Source organism: Dipodomys merriami, unplaced genomic scaffold, assembly GCF_024711535.1.
Source record: "Dipodomys merriami isolate MVZ:Mamm:240054 unplaced genomic scaffold, mDipMer1.0.p SCAF_17, whole genome shotgun sequence".
Taxonomy (NCBI): Eukaryota; Metazoa; Chordata; class Mammalia; order Rodentia; family Heteromyidae; genus Dipodomys; species Dipodomys merriami.
The window spans coordinates 31,370,588-31,385,360 of record NW_027203048.1 but is presented as its reverse complement, the minus strand read 5'-3'; the positions used below and the strand labels follow the sequence as shown (position 1 = coordinate 31,385,360).

The 14,773-nt window shown below is 42.8% G+C and overlaps 1 protein-coding gene across 4 annotated transcripts in view; it reads right to left on the bottom strand.

Moving 5' to 3' along the window:
* Window positions 1-14,773, bottom strand: part of Sptbn1 (spectrin beta, non-erythrocytic 1) — a 188,551-nt gene that overhangs the window by 84,523 nt on the left and 89,255 nt on the right. The window lies entirely within an intron of this gene.

Here is a 14,773-nt window from a genome sequence, read left to right as displayed (position 1 = left end):
GAATAAAGAAAATGTACAGGATGCAAGCTCAGAAAGATTACTACATACATTACCAAATGCAGGGAAGTCCCTTAGGGCACTATGTATATATTTAGCATGATCTTATAAATACTTAAATAGGATGCTGCATGAAAGGTATGGAAGGATATTTTCTAAATCACTAATTGTAATTACCTAAGGGGGCAGAGGAAAAGATCAGAAGCATTTTCACTTGTGTATCTTTCTTAGGAAAGATAAAATATATGTTTAAAATAAGAACACAGCAATTTTTTAATTGTTGTTTTAGAGGTATATACAGCGGGGTTACCTTTACATACATCAGGTGATAAGTACACTTCTTTCCTTTTACTTAGTATCAGCTGTTCCCTCATTCTTTCTCATTCCCTCCCTCCCATCTCTGAGAACATAGCAATTTTGAAAAATAATTTAATGTCATTTTCATTTGGGAACAGGCAATTTTTGTTTGACAATAGAACTAAGTTTCTCCAATGGGTCTGAGATTGATGAGTAGGAATACAAAAGCTGGAGAAAAACAAATCCTCTCTGGGTACAATAAAAGGTCCTATATGTGAATTGCTATCTTCAAAGAATAGTCTAAAATGAAATACCACCCTGAATTCTCATATCTTCCTTCCTAAGAATACTACATCAATATTTAACTGTTTACAATATTTATAAGCTTAATAAAGCAAGCAAATATGATTAAAACTTCCTTTTAATAGGTAGGGGCCCCAGGACTTTTTTTTTTTTTTTTTTTTTTTTGTGGTTGGTCAAGGGGCTTGAACTCTGGTCCTGGGCACTATCCCTCAGGTTTTCAGCTCAAGGCAAGTGCTCAACAACTTGAGCCACAGCGCCATTTCCGGTTTTCTGGTGGTTAATTGGAAATAAAGAGTCTCATGGACTCAGATCCTCATGATCCTCAGATCTCAGCCTCCAGAGTAGCTAGGATTATAGGCGTGAGCCACCAGCACCTGGCCTGGGACATTTTTTATTTTTTAAAGTATCATTCACTGACAAAATACCGAGGTCTACTGTGTCAGTGTCAGGAGTAGCTTCCAATCATGTTTCCAACAAAAAACACAAAAGGGGCAAAGCAAAAGCCCAAAGATCAAGGACCTCTCACCTGCACTTCAGGCAGAAAAAAAAAAAAATCCCATTTTAGATCCTTTATTTACTCTGGTTCCACTTCAGATTTCAACTAAAGGAAAGAGTATCCCATTCTTAGGAAGTTGCTACACTAAGAATTGGGAACAAAGGACAGCCTTGTCAAGTGATTCTACTGCATGGAATGAGGGGGGGGGAGAGGGTGTGGATGTCAGGTAGGACCAAAGTACTCTGGAGTCAACTGACAGAGAGGTGGTCAGTCAACATCACCGTCCAGCTTCAGGGTGAAGACCAGAGCCTAACACAGTTGATGTTATTTATGCCAAGCAGGAAGCCCTGTGCACATGGTCCCAAATGGGAGAGAATTTAAAGCAGCACCTCCCATACCCACACCTCCATGGTCAGGGTTTATTGAGTGATTACAGGGGCCAGGCATTCTCGTAAGCACTTCACTGAAACTCATTTAATTGTCACAACCATTGTGTGAATGAACTGAGTCCTCACCATCAAACATACTTTGCGTAAGAGCAAACTAAAGCTTAGAGAGGTCCAAGGTTTACCCAGTCACAAAGCAAATTTAACTCTAGAGCCCCCACTATACTAGAGCCTTCTGCACTAGCAAAGACATTAGGCTGTACCTACGGTGAAATTAGGTTGTTTTGAGTTCTGAGAAAAGTTTAACCCATCTATGAGAACCCTTTGAGTTAATCTCTTAAAGGTATCCTAACCTAAATTCCTAACAATTCCCAGTATGAGAGTTTTACATGATTCAATGCAGATGTGCTCATCAGAAATAATCCTCCACATGTGGGTTTTGTTTTTGTTTGAAGTCTACTAGGGAAAAAAGCCATTCTCATTTCCAGGTATGCACAGCATCTGGGAAAAGTGTATTCCCAGGCCCTGTCCAAGAGCCCTGGCTTGTAGTCACTACTAATTTAGACCCATGGCTGACCCCCTCCTCTAAACGCCACCTTTATACATGGCAAAACATGCCTTAACTCACTCTCTCCCATCCCAATCTTTGTTAAAATACATTTTTCTTGGACTTTCTTAGTGACTTAAAAAGTCAAGTTTCTTTAACTATTTTACTATCACATTTTTTTTAAAAAAAAGACCAAAGAATTTTACTCCTGCATCTGCTTCCACCCAGCATCAGCATAGACAAAAAGCTTTGAGCAAGCCAAGGTTACATACAATCAGGCTTCCAGATGTGTTTTTCCTGTACAGTGGATTCCAGAGCCACCCTGTTCTTGCTCTGCTAATTACAGGTAGCCTACACACCAAACCGCGAAGCGGCACGTCTACAGCCAGGGAAGAGTGGAGTGTCTGTTCTCTAGCACAGGGAAAAGTTCTTCGTTGGGATTTGGAGGCAAGTAGGGTGATTAATTAATAATAATAATAAAAAGCATAGCTTAGGGTAATTAGCAAGAGCAACACAAATGTTTAGTTGAGCTTCCTTTTCTTTCTCTTGAGGCAATTCCTACAGACAGATGCTCAGGATTATGAACAAAGTTAACGATACCAGCAGTGGCTGGCTAATTAGTCAGAGGAGGAAGCAGTAATAACAAAGGAGAAAAGGTTTTCACTTCTGTCATTACTTCAAGGTGTAGGACACTTTTTCTTTTTTTCTTTTTTGCCAGTCGTGGGGCCTGAACTCTGGGCCTGGGCTCTGTCCCTCAGCTCTTCAGCTCAAGGCTAGCACTCTACCATTTGAGCCACAGTGCCACTTCTGGCTTTTTCTACTTACGTGGTGCTAAGGAATCAACCCAGGGCCTCATGCATGCAAGGCAAGCACTCTACCACTGAGCCACCTTCCCAGCCCCGTGGGACACTTTTTCTTAAATGGTAGGCTGCACCCTTAGTTTCAAAGAGATCTCAGGAAAAACAAAAAGTTAAAAAATAAAATAAAAAATACCAAGCCAGGAGCTGATGGCTCAAGAAGTTGAGATCTGAGGATCATGGTTCATAGTCAGTCGGGGCAGGAAAGTTCATGAGACTCTTATCTCCAATTAACCGCCAGAAAACCCAAAGTGGTTCTGTGGCTCTTAAGTGGTAGAGCACTAGCCTTGAGCAAAAAGAATTCAGGAACAATGCCCAGGCCTTGAGTTAAAAGCCCCTTGACAGACAACAACAACAGCAACAACAAAGATCCCAACCAATCAACACCCCTTCATCCCCAAGGGGGGTTTCCCACGGTTGGCTTGGAAGCCCAGGAGGGGGAGCTGCACTAGCGCAGAGGCAGCAGCGGCTCAGTTTCAGCCAGGGTTGCCCACACCACTCAGCATCCTCACCGTGGGAGGATAGTCTGTGTGAGTGAGGAGGAGTCTCCACCTGCGTCTCATGCCAGCTTTCACGGAGAAGTATCCATTCAAGGCATCTGTTCCTCCCCAACACTGAGGACAGTGAGAAGGTTGGGGATGAGGCCAGGCTCTCCCTTCTCCACTTGTACTAATACACACAGATAAGCAGCTGAGGGCAACGCTGCTGATCCAAATCCTACAGCCTGTGCTTTCAACTGTGCTCTTTCAGTGTATATTTAGGAAACAGGCTATAAGCTGGCAGGGTGAGGTTATGAGAATCGACAGTTATAGGCCAGTCAGAGCAGAAAAGTTCTCAAGACCCTTCCTCAACAGAAAAGACTGGACACAGTGCCACATGCCTCTTATTTTAGCTACATGGGAAGCATAAATAGCCAAAGCCAGACCAGACCAAAACATGAGATCCTACTTAAAAAAAAAACAAAAGCAAAAGGGACGTGTGTGCGTGCATGCACATACATGCTCTGAACCAGGGCTTGCAATCTTGCTGTTGCTTGGCTTTTTTTCTCTTTGCATGGGGTGGGGGTGGGGGGGTGGATTCTGGGACTTGAATTCAGGGTCTGAGCACTTTTCCTGAGCTCTTCAGCTCAAGGCTAGTTTTCTACCATTTTGAGCCACAGTGCCACTTCCGGTTTTCTTTTAGTTAAGTGGAGATAAGAGTCTCACACTTTCCTGCAGGAGCTGGCTTTGAATATCAACCCTCAAGCTCTTGCCTCCTGAGTAGCTAGGATTTCAGGCATAAGCCACCAGCGCCCTGCTTCTTGCTCAGCTCTTTTGCCTATAGCTGGGGCTTTTGTGCCTGAGCCATTATCTTCAGTTTCTGATTTAGGCTGATTTAAAAAAAAAAAAAACTGAACAGGTTTGTCTGCCTGGGCTGTCTTCAAGCCTTGATTCTCAGAATTCAGCCTCCTGAGTAACGAGGATTATAAGTGTGATCCACCAGCAAACTGGCTCAGATGGAATTATCTGAAGAAAACCAGCCTCTGTCATCCAGCTTAAAGAAAAAATTTCTGGGTTCCCTCTAACCATTTCAGAAGCTTGCCTTTTGTCAGTGGCCACCTTCCCCATAGGGGCCTAGAGGCTGTCAGAACCTGCCCCAAACCTCTTTTACCTAGAGCTGTAAAGTAAATGAAAGTAGGCCCCTGTCAATTATTTACTTAAGGTCACACCAGTTGGTTGGTCCTAGCAACACCAAAGGGCAACTCTCAGCAGCAGCCTTAGCCCTGGGAGGAGAAAGGAAACATGAAGTTGGGCAGAGATTTGGGTTTTGAACCTGTTTCCAAAGTCAACAGAGTTAACTGCTGGAGGCTATTTTACTTTCACATTTTGGGGATCTCTGTGTCACACTGCACTTTTTGCCAAAGCTTGATGTATATAATACAGTCATTTTAGTCCTAATGCGTTATTGGCTAAAATCAGTTAATATGTTTACTAAACAATTTTCTAAGACACTATACAATCCCAACAATCAAAAGTCAGGAGTTTCTGGGACTTAAGGTTCTTTTCAGAATTCCATTCAGCAGCTACATCTTCCAAATTCAAAAGCAGGACAAAGAGCAAGGCTTGATTCCCATGATATGCTCCACATGCAGCCTTGAAGTGTACATGAGTAAGCAGGGAAGATAGCTTGTGTACTAGCCCTATCAAACAGGTAACTGCTGCGCAGTGAGTGGCCAAGTCCCTACAGATGAGCATGAAAGACAAGGAGTGGGTATTTCCAGAAACTTTTCTTTATGGTATTATGTGGTTCCTACAGTCGCCCCCCCCCCACACACCCCAAAAAAGAACCATACTGGTTGAACCAATCTTTTAAAAAATGATAATAATAAAAACAGATCTTTTTAGCTGGGTGCTAGTGGCTCCATACCTGTAATCCTAGCTACTTAAGTCATTTTTTTTTTTTGTCAGTTGTGGGGCCTGAATCTGGGCCTGGGCACTGTCCCTCAACTCTTCAGCTGTAGGCTAGCGCTCTACCATGTGAGCCACAGCACCACTTCCAACTTTTTCTGCTTATGTCGCACTGAGGAATTGAACCGAGGGCCTCATGCATGCAAGGCAAGCACTCTACCACTGAGCCACCTTCCCAGCCCCATCCTAGGTATTTAAGAAGCTGAGATCTGAGGATTGTGGTTCAAAGCGAGCCTGGGTAGGAAAGTATGTGAAATTTATCTCCAATGAACTACTAGAAATCCAGAAGTGGTGCTGTGATTCAAAGTGATAGCGCACTAGCCTTGAGTGAAAAAGCTCAGGGACAACAGCAAGGCCCGGAAGTTCAAGCCCACAACCAACCAAAAAATTTTGGAATGATACTCTTATACCAATGGATGCCACAGGTGAAACTTTATTCTATGGCTCTGACATGGCTCTGGTATTTTTTTTTAATTTATTTTTTGGTCGTTCGTGGGGCTTGAACTCTGGGCCTAGGCGCTGTCACGCAGCTCTTCAGCTCAAGGTGAGTGCTTTACCACTTGAGCCACAATGCCACTTCCGGTTTTCTGAGTGGTTTATTTATAAGCAGACTTGCCTGCTCTGGCTGGCTTTGAACCATGATCCTCAGAGCTCAGCCTCCTGAGTAGCTAGGATTACAGGCATGAGTCATTGGTACCTGGCAACTCTGGTATTCTAAATATACTACAGATCAAAGTACAGATAACCACATACATCTGCAAGAAGCTTTATTCTCAAAAGAGAAAAGCAGGGAGCTGGTGGCTCAAGCCTGTTAAACATAGCTGCTCAGGAAGCTTAGATCTGAAGATCTGACATTCAAAGCCAGCCTGGGCAGAAAAGTCTCTGTGAGATTCTTATCTCTAATTAACAACTCAAAAACCAAAGTGTGCTTTTGCTCAAGTAGTAGAGCAATAGCCTTGAGCACAAAGAGGCTGAGGTACAGCACCCAGGCCCTGAGTTCAAGCCCCACAACCAAAACCAAACCAAAAAAAAAAAAAAAAGAATGAAAGGAGGGAAGGAGGGAGGGAAGGAGGGAAGAAGGAAGGAAGGAAGGAAGGAAGGAAGGAAGGAAGGAAGGAAGGAAGGAAGGAAGGAAGGAAGGAAGGAAGGAAGGAAGGAAGGAAGGAAAAGAAAAAGAAAGAAAAGGGAAGAAAATAGGAATATACAACATACACATAGACACAAGGGGGTTGCTCTATGACATTCTCCAAATAAAACTTCTTGGAAAAGAGAAACAGAGCCGTGACCTGGCAACTTTTGGGTGAGCCATGTGAAGCCAAGAAAGACATTTTTCTGGACAGAGTGGCCAAAGAGAACAAACCCAGCATTTACTAGCCCAATAATCCTATGATATGTCTTATGATTCTAGACTCTCCAAGCAGAACATACACAACTCCCACCCCACAAAAAAAAATCATCAGTGGACACATGCTCAGGACAAATTACACCAATTCTGGAAGATGGTAAAAGAAACACTAAGTACAAATCAGTAGCTTGCTTCTCAGGCAATAAATTTAGAAGACAACTGCCAGAAAGAAAAAACAAAGGGTGTGGTGTTGGGGTATTAAGCAGAGGTGTGAATGAACTGATGCCTCTCTTAAAAACTGGTATTATTCTTGCTACAGGGAGACTCAAAAGATGGCCTGAGGGGGAGGGGGGGGATGACAAACAAAAACATGCAAATAGCAGCTGGAAGTCTTTACTTAGGATATGCAGCAACAGCTCAACCAGAACTAGGGATTATCTACTTTTATTCACACGTGGACATCATAGAACAAAAGACCATTTGGCCTAAACATGCCAATAAACAATCCAGCAGCTGAAAATGGTTAAAGTCAAGAAATATTAGTGAACTTCTAGAACTTAAAACCCTAAAAACTAGTTTTTTTTGGCCCAATTCCATATTTCTAGGTAATAACTGTCACCTTTGAAAATTGCTCCAGTCACTTTCGGTGTAATCAGTGCCTCAGGAGCGAATAACACACTTTTAACTCCAAAATTTGACTTCAATACTAGCACTCTTGACTCTAGGTCCTTTGTAAATCATTGGCTATAGAGTGGCAAAATCTGGACCGTAAGAATCTGTTCTGTCAGCTGCGTCCCTTTTATTCTGCCAGAATCACCAGAGCTAACTACCATCAAGGAACAGGAAAGAAAGTGTTCCAAGATCAGGGAAGGCTGGAATTACACACAGGATTACCATGCTGCCCTTTGGTGCCTTCACCAATCAAGAACGAGTCTACAAAAGCCCTTTAAGGTTGGAACAGAATCAAGAATGTCTACCTCTCAGTAATTGCTTTTCCCAAATCAAAGCTGCTGAGGTCCTAGAGATCAGGTGTTTATTAGAAATTATCGTGTAGGGAATACTCAAGAGGCAGTAATAAAAAGGTTTAAGAAATAGGAGCAGACTGCCTGTTGGGATTCTGGCTCTGGTATTTACAAAGTTAAGCATCTTTGGACAACATCCTGGGTGCCTCAGTCTCTTCATCCTCCTAATGTACTAAAACTCCACAGGATGTTGTGAGGAACATATGAATCAATGATGCAAATACTTAAGACTGTAGCATCAAGCTGCTACAACTTAATACCATGACCATCACCACCATTGCTGCCAACACTGAACAAGGCTGGAGTTGATGTAGGGATCTATCTGCCTTCCTGCTCTTTGCATGAGGATGTACTTTTCCTATTGCTTTCTCTTTAGTTTCTTCCACAGATTCAATTCCGGGAACCCAGAGAACCCAAACCAAGTTTGTTATTCAAGGTCACTTTGCCAATGTCAGCTGCTAAACAGCTGATTGTCTGAACCTACGCCAAGATCAGCTTTTTGCTAACAAAGAGGAGGCAAAATCCCATCTAACATTTGGTACTTTTTAACCTAGTATTCCCTTTTAGAATGTCATTTCAGACAGTGGCTGCCCCCTACACTTAGGCGTCTTTAGGCCTCAGTCTCCTTATCCTCAAAATGGATACTCACATGACAGGTGTTCTAAAAGCTGCCATGAGCCACAGCACTACTTCTGGCTTTATTTTGTTTATGTGGTACTAAGGAATCGAAGCCAGGGCTTTATACATGCTAGGCAAGCACTCTACGACTAAGCCACATTCCCTGTCCACACTTATTCTTAATTAGGAAGTGCATACTACTTGTTAGATTATTTGGACTTTGCCAGGAAACCACGCAGACATGCAGGTACAGAGAACAAAGAAAAGTTTATTGCTGGGAAAGGAGCCATCAAGACCCCTTTCACAAGGGAGAAGTAAGAAGAAGCGAGGGCTATTGTCTGAGGTGACTCATATAAACTAGAAGTTTAGAAAGGACTAGGAGGGGCTAGGAGGCAGAGACCCTGGTGTGGACGTGTGGGCCAGGGGCTTCATCATGGCAGACTAGGATTTATGGCTGCTGTCCAAATAGTAGATAAGGGGTCCTGCAACTGCCCAGACCTGAAGGTCACTCTAAGGGGCTCTTGTTGCCTTATATGGTGGTAGCTGCCCCAGAGAAGTGCCATCCCAAGGTAAAGGGGTTTGGAGGCTGATTATTTACTGGTTGATTATTTACTGCCTTTACTACTTGGGCCTAGCATTTGCCTAAGAAGGGAGCATGCTAAGCTGTGGAGAGGGGAAAGAGCATACTATCGGAAGGATTGTACTAAGGATTGTACTAAGCTATGGGAAGGGAGTTCTTTGGGCTAACACTACTCTATTCCAACTATCAGTCTGTAATAATGTATCAACTATAGAATAAACATCTGACTTTGAGACTTTGCAAGTTGGATTTTGAGGATATGCTTTAGAAAGTAGGAAAACTTGGTCAAAATACTGAGTGAAACTAAAGCAATAGAGTCAACAGCTACATACACCTGCCATGGACGTGTTAGCTTTAGAAGTCATTAACTGAGCCAAGGTAACAGCAGAAAGGGGAGCAGGACCTGGGTAACACACACTACCACCGTCACCACCTTTCCTTTTAATGCTGGTGCCATGAACTAACAAACTGGTTCAGTTCTGGGCACTGCCCTAAGCACTCACCCATTTATGTTTCTTTTAGGCTATAGGTTATTTCCTGTATTGAAAAAAATGGGAAAAGATATAGTTCTCAGGACTATCCAAGCAGAGGCATGTTGGGACAAAACTTTCCTAATGTATGTAGACATACTTCCCTTCTTTGCTTCAAAGTTAGTGGACCGATTCAAATGAGCCCTTGATACCTTGAAGTGGAGCGCCGTCATGCAGTCTGGCTGCCATCAACTCACTGTTTCATTGTATTACCACACATATTCCTGCTGCGGTTATTTCATCTAGCAGCTCAAATCCAGAACCCTGACAATCATGGCCATTGTATCTATAGCCATGTCTCTAATGTTCCCTAGGATGCTGACAAACCAATCCTCCCCGTCACTGAACTGAAACTAGCATATGGCTCAAATTCCATCTCCCAAATACCTCACTTGTATCACTAAACACTCTATCCATGTGTGAGTGATGTCAGTTCTGCCCTTGGCGATATGCAAAGGCATTACTCATCCCCCTAAAGCTGTGCTTACAATATCAACGATAAGCAAATTAGCTGGCTGCATTGTTTATAATGGGAGGATTTACTCATCAACAGCAACAGCTTTATCAGAAATTGGTTATTTGAGAAATCTAACTGATGAGCTTTCCATTTCCCAGCTGTGTGTTCAGTCTGTTGCTAGGTTAAGTGGAAATCTTCTGGAGACCTGTGAATTTGGCTAATCTCTTAATAAAAGGAACAATAAAATACACAGTGCTCTGGGTTTAAACTAAAAATTTCAATCCCTCGGCCGACAGCTATGTACACTAGGCCTGGCTTTGCCTCTCTACTTATTTAGAAGACAGAGTTCAAGTTCAAAGAAATGTGGCTAACATCCCGGTTGCCACGGTTCCATTCTGTCACTTGTCAGGTACTTCCTGTCTTGGGGGACATTTCACCTGTCTGAAGAAGCAGATGTGGCACACGCCAGCTCACAGGGGTGACTGAAAGGATGTACTAGTTTGTGCCTGGCTGGTGCTGGAAGGCATCCAAAAATGTTTTCTTCGAGTCACATTCAGCAGTTGAAGCTTCTGGTTTAACGTTTACATCACAGGCTTCAGTCAACTCCTGAGCAATGTGGTAGAAAGGGCATGACCTCCTGTCCCAAACCAGAGAGCATTGATGGAGTTTCTCATAGTATCACTTGGTTTACTATGTTGCCCACACAAGCACAACCCATCATCAATGCAGGGGGAGCACTGAGCGAGAAGAGCTGATGCCCCCACCAGCAGGAGGAAGGAAACCCCATCATAAATACCACCATTCAGAGGGCAGGATGCTTTCAGAGCAGCCCCAGCTAAGGAAGTAGCTTCAGAGATTTAAGGAACTGTGAGCAGGTACAGCTAGACTAGACTTCAAATGCGGCACCCACACCCAGCCACACCCAAATCCTCCAAAGAAGATAACTATCTCAGCCGGGGCAGTGTGGAGTAAAGGTTTAATGCTAGGGCTTTGGGAGGAAGACCAGCTCTACCACTTACACTGAGCAAATTACCTCATCTCTCCTAGCCAGGGTTTTCTCCTCTGTAAACAGAGATAAATTCTGTCTCCATTGCTAGCGTTCTTGAGTGTGAAGTAAGATAATAACGCATGTAATAAGTAGCAAAGAAGCCAAGTATGGTGCCCCACAACTGTAGACCCAGCAGGCAGGAGGCTGATAGGAGGATTATGTGTGAGGCCAGCCTGAGCTACACAATGAAAAATTGGAAAGAAAAAAAAAAACAAGCAAATGAGCTAAGTCTAGCCCACAAATAAATGTTGACTATTGTCATGGAAAGGTGTCTTTTCCCTTGTCAGCAGGCCCATGGCCAAGTTGAGTGGGCCTGAACAAAGATGGCCTTGACATGTTTTCCCCACAAAAAAATGTCTTTGTATTTGAATTTTTAGTTTTCATGGGGGAGGGTGGGTGTTCTCCACTTCAAGAAGCCCACCCCACTTCCATGTATGCCCACTGATCCTGTTTAAAAAGCAAACAACAACAAAATGCCATCTATGTCCTACGAGCTTCTTGAGGGCAGGGAAAGAAACTGGGCTTCTGCGATCCAAGTACCTAGGCCAACTGTAGACAGAGGCAGACAAGGCAGAAGATTAACCAGGGGTTGAAGTATGCCAAAAAACCATAGTTATTCTAATGACTGGGTCTCCTAGGCCAACAGGAATTAGATTTTAGTACAAGGAATCTTCCTAAGTAAGTTACACTGTGAGTGGGGGGGAGGGGGCCCGCGGGGGATGGACGATGACAAGATCCCTAAGCAGATGCTGACTCACCAAGTGGCCTGTGTCTCTTTCTCCTCTTGTTGAAACAGAACAGAAAGAGCCGTTCTTTATCAAACAAAGGGAGTGGGAACCATGACATAATTCATGAGTTCACAGGAAAATAAAGAAAGGTCATTTTGGAATCACCCAATGACAACCACAGGTGAGAGATCTCAGCCAGATTATGGCCTGGCTTCCCACAGGACTCCAGTCACACTGGTGGCAGACACCAATAATGGCTGTGGGGATTTGGTGTAACAGGCCACTGCACTAGTGCCTCTCACAACTCTCCCTGTCTCCACCCCCAAAATACATGAATTTATCATCCTGCTGATTATAGTATATTGTTCTGTGGCCAAGAACTCCCAGTAATGAGGCTACAGTCAAGACCAATGCTAAATGAATATGACTTTTAAAAATTGCTTCCTTGTGTTTAAAGTGAAAAGAAATAACCTCAAAATTAACATCATACATATAAACTGAAATCATACACACACACACATGTGGAAAAGAAAAAAGAAAGACTTTCTTTTAAGGGAGTGATTGGGAGGCGCCAAAGGCTGGAAAGTAGTTCTTGGGCCAAAATTCCATTTTCTCTGTTATTTCATCAGTTGAATGGGCTGGATGCATACACTAACATTATCTAAATAGCTGAGGCCTTGCCTCTATTTAATCAGAGTGTGATTTACCTGCTGAGCTTCTAGAAAACTATTAGTCATGTTATGCCTCCAAGAGCAAAAACACATTTGTGGTTAGACAAGTTGTGTTTGCTTTATTGTAACACAATATAAATATGTTAACGACTACCACACCTAGGAAAGGGGACCTCAGTTGCACTGGGTACATTAAAAAAATTTTTTTTGCAATGTAGCTACATCATATTACATACTCTTACTGATCATTCTACTCAAAGGAGAAAAATAAAAGAGAAAACTTCTAGAGAATGACTTCAATTTCTCTAAGCACCTTAATTCTTATAGTATGAGGACTTCCTTCTCTTCAACTAGCAACAGAGTAAAATTCCCTCACACCCAGCAGTCTTAGGAATCCATTCACACAAGGCCCCTAAAACAAGAGCTATAAAAGGAGAGGTTCACTGGGCAAATATAAAAAATGTAAATAGGCTCAGTTTTTTCCTATAGTTTCAGTATAACAACATCATAGACACAAAATCATTATGAGTGATTTGTTCTTTCATTCAACACATTTTGTTTATTAAGTAGTAGGAGATGCCACCTCTCAGGGGAAAAGTGAACTCATTTTAACAGCTACCTATGTGCTTCCATTACTTTATTCCCTCATTCATGAAACTTATCTACCATGTACACGTGTACACACACACACACACACACACACACACACACACACACACACACACACACACACACACACACACACACACACACACATCCTCCTGAAAATTTACCAATCTTTACCTGAGTATCATCTCTGTGGTAATAGGTACCTTCCTTCTTAATTAGGGTGAGCCCCACCACTCATTTCCCTGAATATGGAATGTTCAGTGCTAAAATCCAAAGCTGTCTGGTAAACCAGAGTGAAATGTGCACACTATTAATATGTAACTTAATCTCCAGAGCTGCCTATGGGCTACTTAATTCTTCCTAGATGAAGAAAATGAGGTAAAGTCATGGTTGAAGCCAGGATTTGAATGCTGGCTTCTGTCCTGAGCCCATGTTCCACCCTGCTTCTGGAAGGAGAGATAAAGCCCTGGCTGGCCGCCCTCCTCACCATAACCACAACTACCACCAGGTTCTCAATCTGTTTCCTTGGCCTCCCCAAAGACTGCACAGCTGGGATTTCATCTGCTCAGCAGGTGTTTGAAGATACATCACCCCTCTACTACTGCAAGGCTGAATTTTATAGCAAATTGTTTAAGCCTCTATAGGTATAAATGTCTCCCTCAATAGAAATCAGAGCACCATTTTCAAGCACCAGGAACACACTTTGCATTAGGTCTTAAATTCATGTCTCAGATATTATACATTCAAGCTGCTGACCTACAGAAACTTAACATTTAACAGTTCAAGTGACTTTCAAAAACAAGTCAGGCACAGTCCTGTAATACCAGTACTTGGAAGACTGAGGAAGAAATATGAGCTATAGCTCAGGCTACACAGCACCCAAATGAAGAAGCCTAATTGAGAAATGTCAAGGCCACATTTTATGAAATCATTTGGTTTTCTACCATTTTGGCTGTAACCTCCTATTCCATATACCAATGCCATCAAAATGTCTTAAGGTTTATATAATGATTTCAGGCTGAACACACACACACACACACACACACACACACACACACACACACACACACACACACACACACACACACACACACACACACACACACACACACACACACACACACACACACACACACACACACACACACACACACACACACACACACACACCCCTTTGCAAATGATATGTTCTTAGATTACTTCCAAAAATTCCAGTACAAACTGGAGGCTGGGGGCTCATACCTGTAATTCTAGTTACTCAGGAGGCTGCGATCTGAGGATCACAGATCGAAGCCAGCCTAGGCAGAAAAGTCTGTGAGACTCTTATCTCCAACAAACTGCCAGAAAAGGCAGGACATTCCGTGGCTCAAGTGGCAGAGTGCTAGCCTTGGGCACAAAGAGGCTCAGGGACAGTACGCAGGCTCTGAGTTCAAGCCCCAGAAAGTGGCAAAAAGAAGAGGAAGAAGAAGGCGAAGGAGAAGGAGAAGGAGAAGAAGAAGAAGAAAAAGAAAAAGAAAAAAATTTCACAATTGCTCCAAGGTGGGAGTGAAGGGATTTTCACCTAAAAAATGACACAGCTTATGTAATATCTTTGTCACCAGAGAAGAACAGAGCCTCCAGACTATTTGTGTTTTGCTCATTCTTTATGAACAGAATGTGCTGCAGTGATTGATCCTCAAATTAACTTTTCCACTTGCATCATTTCATCATCCAAAAGGTTAACTCTTTCACAAGGTCTTTGTAAAACCAAATATAGGCCAGCCTATGTCTCCATGCTACTGTGATTACTGTATTTTCTACTTAAAGGTCTTGTGCCTTTTGAAAATGGAGTTGGA